The sequence below is a fragment of the Macaca nemestrina genome, chromosome 10 (assembly GCF_043159975.1).
Source record: "Macaca nemestrina isolate mMacNem1 chromosome 10, mMacNem.hap1, whole genome shotgun sequence".
NCBI lineage: Eukaryota > Metazoa > Chordata > Mammalia > Primates > Cercopithecidae > Macaca > Macaca nemestrina.
Genome location: NC_092134.1, coordinates 139,630,769 through 139,643,149, shown reverse-complemented (window position 1 = coordinate 139,643,149; position 12,381 = coordinate 139,630,769).

Below are 12,381 nucleotides of genomic sequence, written 5' to 3'. Positions count from 1 at the left end.
ACTCGCTTCTCCCAAAACGTGGTCCTCTTTTGTGACTGCATCTGGGCTTGTCTGTACAGAGGCCACTCTGTGCTTGTTCTGAAGTCCATGGAGGCATAGTTTCTCTCCCTTCCTAAACCACAAGCTCCAAGGGCGGGGACCTGCCTGAAGAGAGCAGAGTGAGGGTGGCTGGGAAGAGAGTGGCAGCTGACCCAGCACTTGCTTGACTCCCACGGATATGTGCCCATGAGCCCCTGCCCGCCACCCAGGACCTGCAGGCTCCGGCCTCTTCTATTTGTGCTCCTTGGGAGATGCCAATATTTTTTTTACTTCATAAAAACCACCCCATGGAGGCCATCTGCCCTAGACAGACACAAGCCTCTGTAAACTCTATGGGCGGAAATGAGGTCTTAGCCAGGCCCTCCCTGAACCCAACTCTGAAGCCTCCGTCTCCCCTTGACGTCATACCTGCAATCCCACCTACAGACGCCACCTCACTCCAGACCTCAGTAGTGGCATGAAATTAAGCCAGACATCTTGGCCCGTCTCTGCACCGTGTTCACCTGGCCTGGAGTCTGTCCCCGGCCTAGTGGCAGTTCTGATTACCCGGCATGTGCCCTGCCTTGATCTCCTTGGTCTCACATAGAATGAGGACTCTGTCTTGTTCTTGCAAATCCCCCTCCCTACCACATCGAGGGGCCCAGCCCTGTTTTTGGAGCCCTCTTCCTGAAGAAACATTTTTCAGGATCCCTGCTACCTGCCTGGGGTTCTGACTAGCATCTCTCTGGATACCTTGTTTCTGAGCACAGCCCTACCTAGGGGCATCTAGATTTCCTTAGAACCCTAGGCTGTGGCATATTATACCCAGACCTTTATTTTGTTGTCTGGTGACTTCCAACCTAAGTCTGACTTCCCGAAGACAGGTGATCTGTCTCCTCAGCACATGTCTAACCACAGTGGATGTGCTGAGCTCCAGGTCTGGAGCCTCCAATGTCCCCGTCCCATTGGAAGCAATTAGTTCATATTCAGCAAAGGCTCAGACACAACATATTCCAGTACTGGATACTTAAGAGGCTCCAGGCACTGACCTAGGAAGCAGCAATATAGCAGACAGCAGGCATAATGGAACTCGGTGATTGTTAGTGTCTAGCTAGGCTGGGCCTGCTCTTGCCCAGATCTCAAGAAAATAAGGTCCCTCTGCTATTGCCCTACCAGCTCCAGCTCTACCCATCTCACCCCGAGGGCCAGCCACCGTTCTTAGCCCAGCTCTGCAACACAACCTCTGTCAGAGTAGGTGGTGAGCTATGTTGCTGGTTGGCTTATCTCAGTCACTAAGCCCTAGAAACAGAAAGAGAACATGCTTGAATTTCCTGCTGTCTGTGAATTCCATGGTGGGGTGGGGGGCAGCCTGTCATGTTCAGAGAATGACAGTGCTCCGGGAGGCCCAGGGCCCTTTTTAAAGCTGGCAGTAGGTCATTTCTCACAATAGAAGTGCCAAAGGGAGTGTGCCAACCATTAGCTGACACCTAAGGCTGGAGAGCAGCTGGACCAAACGGGGCAGAGAAAGCCATAGCATGCGGGTCACCAGACCCAGGCCCCTGCTGTCCCCATTTCCAAAGGCAGCCATCAGCTGCCGCACAGCTCTGCCGCATGACAGGAGTTTTAGAGCCAAGGAACCTAGTCACCTCCCAGCACAGCTGCTTACTAACGATGTGACCTTGGGCAAGTCACTATGAGACTCAATAGCTTCTTCTGCTGAAAAGGAGACAACTCAGAACGAAATGAATATAAAATGTGTTTGAGAAATGCAAAGCACAATGAGATTCTAGTGATAACTGCTGCTTCAATAGCCGTTCTGCTCTGGATTGCAATTCTGCTCTTGAGAGGCACATTTAGTTGACCGAGTGGAACCCCATGCATCTGCAAAGGCCCTGAGGGCAGCAGGCACCGCGGTCAGAGCCGAGGGCAGCAGCAGCCCAGGGTTTGGGGCAGCACTTCAGGTGACAGGCTTGCAGAGCTTTCCAAAAGCCCTGGGCGGAAGTGGCCTGCTTCAGGGCTCCGGTTCACTGGCTCTTTAAGTGCTTCAAAAGTGGCCTGTGGAGATCTTAAAACCCATCTCCTAGCCCTCTGGCACGCTGGGACTAACTGGCACCCATGTATGTCCCTCCAGGGCACCAATAGGTGTATGTCTTTCCGTTAGAATGAAAAGATCCTCAGTTGTAGAGAAGCCACAGACCCACCTGGGGCACTTGGGCAGGGCCTCACCTGGCTGCCTCCGCATCCGTTTCTAATCACGAGAACTTGCTGGTGACCTTGAGACCGCGCCTAGCGTACTAAGCCCAGTGCCTGCTTTGCATACCAGGGAGAAGAGCAGAAGATAATCCAAAGTGTTATTTTACTTTGGAATTCAACACATGCTGCTTTTCCTGGGAGAATTATTCCTTTAGCATATTTAGTTTCAGTTAATAATCTATTGAATGTGTATCCTTGGAGTACCTATTCTCTTTGATGGCCGGAGTTAGCGGCTTGGAAGCACATTCTGGGGACCGGCAAGGGGAATGGGGTGGGGACTGGCAAGGGGAACGGGGTGGGGACCAGTCTGAGAGCCTAATCTTGATGGCAGTAACAGCCACATCAATGCTTAAGACTTGTTAGGCTACACTTATCAGGAAATTACCAACCAACTCCCGACTGTCAGAAATTTTGCCATTGATATGTCAGAGGCACGTTCCACTACGGCGTTGAGTCAGAAGGCAGCAGAAGAATAGAACTGCAGGGGTCCTTCTCTGTGCCCAGGGAAGGACCGGGCCTCCCGAGAAAACATCTGTGCAGGAACGGACAGCAAAACCTAGAGACGTGGAAACGGTATGTTCTCTGCTGGTATATTCCCAGCTCTGTGGTCTGGGAATACGGTGTCACCACGAAACATGGAAGATCTGTTAGGAGGCAGGAGGGAGGTACACTCACTCAGCACCTGTTTCCTGCATGCTGGGCACGGCGTGCAGATGAAACTTGGGGAGCTACTTCTTTTTCGGCACGAGGCCCCGGTTCTGCACCCAGTTGGAACTAGGAGCACTACATGAGTGGTCTCTCCTGACGTCCTCCACTCCATACATATATCTTGGGTGCCTCCTGTGTAACAGACTTCTTGCTAGGTGCTGGGAATACAGCACCGAACAAAAGAGGTGCCAGCCTGCTCTCTTGGAATTTACTGGCTGCTGGAGAAGCAGACACTAAACAAGAGGGATAAATATTATGAAAAGGAAGCAGAGGCTGAGGGAGTTAAGAGACTGTTATTTAGAGCCTGAGAACAACAGAGCTTCCCTGAAGATAGGACTTTAAACAGAGCCTTAAAAACTGGGAGAGGAGGGGGAGATGGAGGAAGGATCCAGCAAAAATAGCCAGTGCCAGGGCCCAGCCCAAAGGAGTCCAGAGAGCTTGGCACAACTGAAAAAGAGGAGCCCGCAGAGGACCAGGGGAGAACCCAGAGAAGGGAAGCCTGAGATACAGTCTGGGCTCCATGGTCAAGGGCCTTGCAAACCATGTCAAGGACACATTTTCCTTAGGCAGTGAGAAAACACTGAAGGCTTTTAATCAATGAGAAAACACTAAAGGCTTTTTAGTCCTGAAAGTGACAGGACCAGATTTGCATGCCACACATGCTCACCATCTAACGAGCTCAATTTGGCAATTGTTTCCCTGGAAAAATGGTAATACGCTTAACCCATTGCCTACTTCAGAAAATCAACCACAGAGCAGGTCATCTGTAACACCGGCAGAACCTCTAGGAACCACGAGAGAAGGATGGGGACTGAGGCTTCTTTTGGTTGCTGTTGTTGACAGTGGCTTGAATACAGATTGCTTCGTTTTAGGATTGCCTTGTTGACCCGGAGGGAATCTGCAACCGGCCAATTTGTGCAACTCTGAGATCATTTGCATTGTCCTGTCTGGTGTCATGTCATACTGTTCTTCCCAGGAGGACAGCCTCCTCCTGGCTCAGAGTATGTCATCATCTGGGAGGGGGAAGGCAGGTGGAAGGGTCGGTGCAAGGCTGGATCTGCGTTTGGGGATTGTTCTTGTTGCTTCAAGCCCTGGGCAGCTGTTTCCAGGGGAGCAGAATGCTTGGCATCACTTTCAACTCACAGCACATATTCTTGAAGCATCTTTCAGAGGCTCCGTGGGTTGTAATGGGTTTCTGATATCATGACAACTGCTTTTTGGCCATGGCTGGTTAGCTCCGCTGGATAGAGCATCAAACTTCAAGCCAAAGGCGCAGGCTTCATAGACACGCAGCTCTGTTGCATGGGCATGGATGATGCCTTGAACTCCAGCCAGCCATGGAGATGAACAGGCCTGGGGTTGAGCCTGGCTCCCCCAGTGAGTAGCTGAGACTGGCAGCGAGTTACTGGAATTGGCTGCTCCTGTGTGAATTCTTTCCCCGTTAGATGGGGAGGATAATAACACCTTTCTCCCAGGGTTGCTGCCAGTGTCAAATGACACTGAAGGATTTAAATGAGATCCTGTGAGATCACATGGTAATGCACCCCAGGGCACAGGCAGCTGCTTATAAACGGCAGCTCTTTCTCTTCCTGGAACTGAGGGCTCCAGACAAGAACATGCAGATGACTCTGGGCTCTCCCAGGGAGAGAAGGAAAAACAAGTCCAAGGAGAGTCTCTCTCCACAGTGGGTCGGAGTGCTGGCTTCACGTGGCCAAAGAAAGAAGGCATAGGATCCTGTGTTGCTTGTGAATGATTCCAAAGGTGGCTTTGGAGATACCTAGATTAGAAATGCCAGGAGAAGGCCGGGCGCGGTGGCTCAAGCCTGTAATCCCAGCACTTTGGGAGGCCGAGGCGGGCGGATCACGAGGTCAGGAGATCAAGACCATCCTGGCTAACACGGTGAAACCCCGTCTCTACTAAAAATACAAAAAATTAGCCGGGCGTGGCGGGGGCCTGTAGTCCCAGCTACTCTGGAGGCTGAGGCAGGAGAATGGCGTGAACCCGGGAGGCGGGGCTTGCAGTGAGCCGAGATCACGCCTCTGCACTCCAGCCTGGGCAACAGAGCGAGACTCCATTTCAAAAAACAAAAAAAAAGAAAAGAAAAAAAAGAAATGCAAGGGGAATTCAGAGCAGGGCCAGGACTTCCAGGCATCTGAGGTCATTAAACGTGACTCGGGGCCTGAGGCTGCCTATTGCAGATTGTGGAACGGGCCAGTCGGCAGGAGGTTTCCCATGGTGTCCCAGACTGAGGACCCAGAATGACCTGAGATAAGAAAAAGCACAGGGTAGTGGTTAGGAGTGTGGACCCTGGAGCCGGAGGAGCCTATTCAAACCCTGATTCTCCCACTTCTGGCTGTGTAACCTTGAGCAACTCATTCAGCCTCTCTGCCTCAGTTTCCTGTCCTACAAACGGTGGGAATCCTGTTATCTACCCTGTGGCACTGGGTAAGAGTTAAATGAGAAGCATGCCAGGTATGAGATGAGCAATACATAGACTAGCTGCTCCTCCTGGGAATTCTGCCAGGCTTTGCACACCTCCAGGACTCGGGCACATTGGCTCTTCTGAGCCCCACAACCTGGCTCCCGTGCTCTCTGGAGGTGTACGAAGCCCACCATCTGTGCCCCACACTCGCCAGGCTGCATTTTCAGTATCTGTTTTTGTGTCTGTCTCCCCGGGAGACTGTGATCTCCTTGAGAGCAGGCTCTGCATCCCACTTGTGCTGACTGTCACTGGCAAGTGCAAGTCCCTAGCCCATCACAGGTGCTTAATACATCTTTCCAAATGAGTGAATGCTGACTGGATGCCATGGTGCCCACGGCAGTCTCCAACCTGCCTACTGCTCCTAATCTCCGAACCTACTCTCTCACCTGGGGCTATTCACTGCCCTGCCCTGGGCCTGGGTATTCTCATTTATGGGAGGAAGGTATTCGCCTAGAATTATCTTCAGGTCCCCACTCAGCTTAAAGAAACGGTGATTTTTGTGATTCGACAGCTCTTATTTTGTGACCCTGGGCTCAGAGCTTTCTAAGAAGATCCCGCCCCCAACGGTGTAGTGGAGGAGAGTAGAATGGCTTATTTTTGGTGGAAGTTGGGGGTAGGAGTGAGAAGTAAACACTCGAGGAAGAAAAGAAGTTCCTGCCCGGGTTGCAGAAAGACACCGTGGAGGCTTTGCCAGTGAGTTGCCGGAGGAATGGAGGCTGAACCGCCTCGACGCGAGGTTTCTCAGGCGCTTGACTGCCGTTCGTCAGTGTGCGACCCTACAGAGATGGCCCATTTCTTGGAAAACCGTTTTAATAACTGAGAGCAAACGGGATTAAGGATGCTGGCTGGTGCCTGGCCAGGACCACTTGGCTCTCATCCACACGGGGAGTTACGTTGTCTCTTCTGATGTTGCCTATTGATGATCTCTGATAAGATTTTCTTTCAGGTGTTTCTCTGCAAAGTGTTTCTATTGAGTGGGCCTCTGGAAATGTGGTTTCTGGGGGCTCTGTGAGGGAAGAGGAGTGGGGAGCAGAGCTGGGTGGTGTCTAGGATCAAGGGAGGCCTGGGGAGCAACGGCCAATCGAGAAGGCAAACCTCGTTCCACGTCTGCACAAAGTGAATCCGGGGGTCTTGTGGCCAGATAAACCCCGGCCCTGCCACCCCCAACCTTGCCCTGGTCGTCCGTCTGCCTGGGTCTGTTTCCACAGGGCGCGCTGCAGAAGTGACCTGTGAACTCTACACGGCTGTACACACGTAACTTTTTGTGTTATTTCCTCCCAGTCCACAAGCCACAGTTGGCTTCCAATATTCACGTTTGTGGAGAAAACTATGGCCTGGAGAATTTCAAGTAATGAATAATCTAAAAATTTAATTTGACTTGAAGCTTGTAATGTGCAATCCCCATGCCCTCACCTCATTCTGAGAAATCCCATTTTCAGAAATCTGAGGCTGTCTGGATTTCAGTTTTAAAAACTCAGTGTTTGAGATTTAATGACTTGAAGTCTGGGATGGGGGACGTACAACTGAGGAGCCTGGAAGCACGCTGGACTGTGGGAAGACTGAGATTGGAGATATGGCCTGGCTGGCAGAACAAACGCGTACGTGTTAGAGCTGAGGTTGTTGCTTATGCAGTTTCTTGCTTTACCTCCATCCTCACACACCCTGGCCGCACCCACTACTCTGTGCTGGCCTGAGGGTGATGCTCGAAGCGCCTCCGGCCTTCCATCCCGCCCCATCCTTCCACTCCTCTTTCTTCAGGCACAACTGCAAATCTGCTCACGTCGCTCTCCTGTTTAAACCCCACCCCCTCACCCCACCACCACCACGACCGACCCTCTCAGTGGCCCTTGTGATCTACAGGCTGATACTGAAACTCCTGCTCGCCTGGGGTAGGCTGTCTAGCTCTGGTCTCCCATGTCCCATTCACTGTCAAAGTCCCAGCTGTGTCCCCCACCCCCAGAGTCCTCATCCTATGCACTGCCCTGGCCATACAAGCCGTGTGTCCCGCACGCCTGGACCCCGTCAGCTTTCACTCTCCTGCTTCCTTGATTTCCTTCTGTTATTTCCCCCACCAATCATGAACCCCTTTGTTAGAACTAGGAGTCCCCCCAACACCGTGCCCCCACCCAGAGTCCTACTCAATTCTCAATGTCCATAGCACGGGATGAATATTCCTGATCTAAAATGCTCGCGACCAGAAGCATTTTAGGTTTCGGATTTTTTTTTGGATTTTGGATGTTTTTGGATTTTGGAATATTTGCATACACATAATGAGATATCTTGGGGATGGGACCCAAGTCTAAAAACGAAATTTGTTTGTGTTTCCTATACACCTTACACACATAGCCTGAAGGTGATTTTATATAGTTTGATAATTTTGTGAATGAAACAAAGTTTTGGCTGTGTTTTGACTGTGGCTCATCGCCTGAGGTCAGGCGTGGAATTTCCACCTGTGGCATCATGCCAATCAATGCTCAAAACGTTTCAGACTTTGGAGGATAATGGATTTTCCAGCTAGGGATGCTCATCCTGTATTCTGCATCATCCCTCTCTCATTGTTTTCTACTTGCTTGCTGATATAGATCCTTCACCAACTTGGAGCTCCTTGATTCTTGATTTCTTTATTTTCATGTTCTAAGAGCATAGGGTATGGCATGGCACCTCAGCACCTATTGAAACTTGGGTGGAAAGTATTTCAGGCCTTTAACAGTAGGACTAAAGAGGAGAGTCAGGGATGAAATCAGAATGGGTAGTGTGTGTGGTTTCATCAGTGTGTGTGTGTATGTGTGTGTTGTACACCCACAGACACAGGATAAGTCACTGTAGCCCCTGAGCCCACCTCCTTCTTGGGTGTAGACAATCAGCACTGACCGCTGTCTGGGCCACTGAGAGGGTCTGGCAGTACTGGGGAAGCCTCAGCACCCTATTGGGATCTCTGCTTTACTAATGACCTGCTTTGTGGCCCTAAGCAAGTCATCAACATTCTCTTAAAGGATTCAGAGAGTGCAGGCTGTGTGGTCAAAGAGGAAGAGGCATCAAAGAGCAGATCTAAGGTCAAGAAAATGCTTGCAAGCTTGTGAGATGTTTTGCTATTATTCCATTCCATTGCTGTTGGTACTAATAATAGTAATGTTAAACAATTGAAAAATAAAGGTCTTCCAGCTTCTAATTAAATCACAATTTCCAGCAGCAGTTGGGGAGCAGAGGCAAGAGTTGATATTATTATTTTTAGGGACAGGATCTCATTCTGTCACCCAGGCTGGAATGCAATGGTGCAATCATAGCTTACTGTAGCCTTGAACTCCTGGCCTCGAGTGATCCTACCATCTGGGCCAGGAATGACAAGTGTGAGCCACTGCACCTGACCTGCTTTTAAAACATAAAATAAAAGTAAAATAAAATAAACTGCCAAAAATAAAGAAAAGCCCTGCACGTGATTTGAACCTGCATCCACGGTTGAGAACCCGAGGTAGCCCCTCACCGGAGCTCATGTGGGCTGGGACACAGTGCAGTTGGACCAGGGCAGTACTGCCGTGTCTGGGGAGCTGCTCCTAGACATGATTCCAGTGACTGCAGTGCTGGCCAGGCAGCCGGCCACCTGCCAGGAGATGGGGCATATGAGAGGCCACTTAGCAAGTCTCAAAGGGATGATGCGTGGGGATTAGAGGGGATGTGGCTTAATTTACAGCAGGAGAAGACTGGGTTAGATCAAAGCCCCAGAAGGGTTCCCAGTGAATATCCGTCCTTTGTGATGTGGGGACAGACTAGGAACCCTGCTGCCATGGAAGCTGTGAAACGCTCACAGATGCATTACTGGATTTGCAGGGTTCTGGGTGCAGTGAACCCCCTTCCCAGCACTGAGGGGGAAGATGTTGCAAGGCTTGTGTGGAGCCAGCTGTGGACAGCAAGGGCAACGGGCCAGGGACCAGCTTGGCCGCTCACTGACCTCAAACCCTGGGCGTGTCCCTCCTCCTGCCTGGGCCACAGTCTCCTTCCTGTCTGTGATTTGAGAAGGGAGCGTAGTAAGCGTAGTGAGCCAGTTCGCAGCCAGCCTGGTGCTTGTTTGTACACACTAGTCAATGCAGAGGACCCTGTTGGCCGGGGGTGGGGGTGAGGGGAGGATTGGCTAGAGTGAGGGCTCCCAGCATTCACTCTCTCAGCAGAGGTTAGGGGTACTTACTGGTCTCTGGCAGAGTTGAGGGAACCCAGACCCCTGTGCTCGCAGCCACTCCTCAGACTAAAGGCTTCCTGGCCACTGAGTGGGCTGCAGGGAAGGGGAGAGCAGGGGAGATGGGCCTTATGAATGAAAGTTGCTTTGGGAGGGGCAAGGAGAGAAGGGGAAAGGGGAGAGGGAGCGGGGAGGGCACAGAGGAAGGAAAAATGCAGCTTCATCTGCTTGTTTGTGTTTCTTGTATTTAAGATGCCGACTCCTAGCATATTTTTAAATCCATCAGACATGAAAGGCTGATTTAAATAGACCCGCAGTGTGAAGCTGATGATTTCACTTGCCACAATAGGGAAGCTGGCAGGGCTCTGGCCAGGATCCAGCACCTCCCTCCTCGCCAGGGAAGCTGCGGAGCAAATCGCTCTGGGCTAGATAGCCTTCCAAGCCAGGTGCTTTCCCCTCCCTGATGGGGACGCAGAGAGAGGAGGAGGGATGGCGGGGAAGCGGGAGAAGAAGTAGGGCAGGGGGGAAAGTGAAGAGACGCGTTAAAGGAGGGAAACTGAACTTGAGAAATGAACTAGCCCCCTATCCTCTTGGGCCTGGAAAGCTTCCTAGCTCAGGCCATCCTGACTCCCTGTACTGCTGGTGCTATATCCTCTCACTTCGCCCTCAGGTCCAGGGCTGTGGGGTGTAGACGGGGGCCTTTTAATCCTTTGCACCTAATTTCCCACCTGCATTTCTAAGAGCAGAGCTTCAGAAAGTTCATCCTGTGAGGCAGCCTGTTTCCTTGCTGGACAGCACTGTTGGAGATAAACTCCTCCCTTGGGATACATTGAAATTCTTTTGCTCTGCCATCCCCAGTTCTAATCCGGCCCTCTTGAGTCCCTCAGAATAAGCTTAAAGCCGAAGTCAGCCCTTCATCCTTGAACTGCATATTCAGGTTCCCTCTTCAATGCCAATCCTTCTATGCTGATTTCTAGTCTTTACTGTCAATTATCACAATGCAAATCTCTGCAAAACTAACACATTTCTGGGTGTTAATTAATGTATTTCCTGCTATAGTCAATGCAACAAAATTCCAGGAACCACAAAAGAGTTTTGTCACTTGTTTTTGTTGTTGTCGTCATTCAACACACTGGCAATCTACTCGGGCTAGGCGAGGGGCTCCTGTCGGCATACGGGATGCGAGGGTCTGTCAACCAGAAGCTTGTCTACAAGTGGTGGGTCACACAGAGAGGTGTGTTCATGGGCAGGGGTAGAGGGCCCAGGAGCACTAAGCACCCTCCCGCTGCGGAGCTAAGAGTTGGGTGAGGTGGGGTGAGGCCCTCGGGGGAAGGAAGGCAGGAGTTATGGCAGAGGCATTTGTACGGTATGTTAATTTATGCTTGTGCATTTCTAGCTGTTTCCTCCCCTCAAGCATGGTGAAGCACCAAAGGCTGTACGTGAGCTTGTCTTCCTTTCTAGCTCTCTCATCTCCTAATATAACCTGAGACAAACACTGAGTGTCTTACAGCTTCAGTTGCTGGGGATCAAAGAGAATTGAATCCTTCCTTCATTCATGGAACGTAAATGTTTGTGACAGCGTTTCTTCTTAAATTTTTTTTATTGTGGTAAAATATACATAATGTAAAATTTACAATTTTAACCATTTAAAAATGTACAGTTCAATGTCATTAAATATATTCCCAATAGTGTGTGCAACCATCACCACCATCCATCTCCAGAACTCTGTCATCATCCCAGTGTGAAAGTGTTTTAGAAACCACATATGTAAAGGCAGGTCAATTAGGAATGTGCTATCTGAAGTCTTGACTGGACAGCAAATTCATCCATCCACCTGCCTACTGTGTTTAGGTTCCAGGCTTGATAAATACAGAAATGAATGAGACCAGGACTACAAGGTAAGAACCCTGTAGTCTGTAATGCTGGGTCCCTGTCCTACTTCAAAGTAGAGTGGGAAGATAGAAACTCTTCTTAGATGAGTCTCTAATTGAAGGGATTCAAGTTTTACTTATTCTCCTTTCCCAGGGAAATGGGAGGTGCTCTCACCCATGGCCTCAGCTCTTCCAGTTACCAAGAAATGTGGAATTTTCTCTCCTTTTTGTATATTGTTTTGTTTTGGTCTCTTGCATGGCGAGACAGAGGACGATGTAATAACTATCATTTGTTTAGAGCCTTTCAGCGGACTAAGCTCTTTCCCAGGTGTTCTCTTTGGACCTTCACGCTAGCCTGGGAGGGAGTAAGGCAGAGAGCACTATTTTGCAGATTTGAAAGCAGGCTCAGAACATCAAGCAGTTCCAGGTTTTGCCCAGGGCCACACAACTTGTGTGCAGGTCCTTATTCTGAGTGGGCCTCTGGGGCTAGAGGAAGCGGCTGAGAGAGCCACAGCTGGGTAAGGGCAAGGAAGGCTGCTTTCACAACAGGAGGGAGAACAGGGCAGGGAAGCATCTTTCGTGTGGAGGCGTGGAGCCCAAGGCAAATTGAGTTGTTGAGCTGCCTGCGGGTAATGGACTGCTACTAGTGGCAGCTGGGGAGGCCGCGGGGTGTTGAGACGGATGCTTTGTTGGGCACCATGCTGTCGGAAAGGCAACTGCATCACAGCAGCTGGACCACGCCAACACTTTGTTTCAAAAGCAAGAAGCAGCAACTCATTTGCACCAGTGAGGCAAATCCTAAGGTCTACCTAGGCCACAGGTTAGGGACCTGGGACTCCAGTGGAGCAGCTGACCAGGGGGTGGGCCTTGTTCCTGAGAAA